This window comes from Melopsittacus undulatus, chromosome 3 (genome assembly GCF_012275295.1).
Source record: "Melopsittacus undulatus isolate bMelUnd1 chromosome 3, bMelUnd1.mat.Z, whole genome shotgun sequence".
Taxonomy (NCBI): domain Eukaryota; kingdom Metazoa; phylum Chordata; class Aves; order Psittaciformes; family Psittaculidae; genus Melopsittacus; species Melopsittacus undulatus.
In genome coordinates, this window is record NC_047529.1 from 98,514,217 (window position 1) to 98,515,497 (window position 1,281).

The following is a 1,281-nucleotide window of genomic DNA, read 5'->3' on the forward strand; positions in this document are numbered from 1 at the left end:
GATGGCGCCGGGGGTCCCGGCGGCCTGCGCGGTCACCCCAGCTCCTCTGACCCGGCCCCCCCCGTAACCCCGACTGACCCCCCCACCCCCCGCGCGTGCGCGCCGCCGGCCGCTCTGCGCGCGCTCCCGAGGCAGACAGCGGAGGGGGGGCCGAGGGGGAGGCGGGGTAAGCCCGAGCCGCGGAGGGGGCGGGGGACGGGAGGCGTTGCCTGGGGACGCCTGCACAAAATGGCAGCCGCCGAGCGCCGATCACGTGTGGCAGGGCGGGCGGCGGACCGGCGGGAGGGCAGGAGGGCGCCGCTCACTCCCTGCCCGCTCCTGGTCCCCGGTGGCCGGGAGGAGGTCACGCTCCGGCGGCTGCTCCATCTCGCTTGACTGCCTGTGGGGCTTCCCCCTGTGCCGCTCCTCTCGGCCTTCCAGCTGATGGAGCTACACCGGGGAGCTGTGGGGGACTCCCGCTCACCGGAGCTGCTGGGAGACGCTGAGGGGTGGGCCTCGGTCGGGCCTTGCCACAGGGCGGTGACAGTCCTCCAGGTTAAGGCAACAGTAAAAGGGTAGTGGTGGTGGTTTTTCTGTATTGTGAAACTTGGCATGGGGCGGCGGCCTTAGGCAGAAATGTGTTAGTGATGAATGCTTGGCTGCTCGATGAGGCGGTGCTGAGCCTGAGCTTCCAGTGCATACAGTTTCTGAACAGGTTTCCTTGTGACTGCCATGAGGTGGGATGATGTGATAGGGAGGAATCGTTTCCTGTCTCTTCCCTCTCCTCACCTGAGCACTGGCTATCCACCCTGCATAATGCAGGTGAGTACAGTAGTTTCAGTTCTCACAAGTGAAGCCTGAATGCTGAGGCTGGTGAGGAGGAAGAGTGTCTTCAACTGAAATAGGCTAGAAAGTAGAAAGTAATGAGTGCAAAGAAATTAAAGTTCTGAAAAAAATTCCCCCATTTCCTGAATTTCTTAGCCTTTATATTTTGTTCAGAAACTGTGCAAAGTTTTGTTCACTGAGGGTTTGAATTTGGAGCCCCAGTCAATTTTTGGAGTCTTGGATGAAATATCGCCTATGTCTTGTTTTTGCTAGAACAACACACCATTAGAAGCATCCTTAGAACAGCAGCAGCCAAGAGAAGGCTGGTGGGTGGGGGTCTGTGATCCTGTAACAAGGCATTTCTGCTGGCAGGTGTTGTGTACAATTGAATTAAAACCGTCTGCCCCACCTTGACATTTTCTGTGTGAGTGCGCCACTACACAGGGTCAGGAAATACACTTAGTTATGCCAATGATC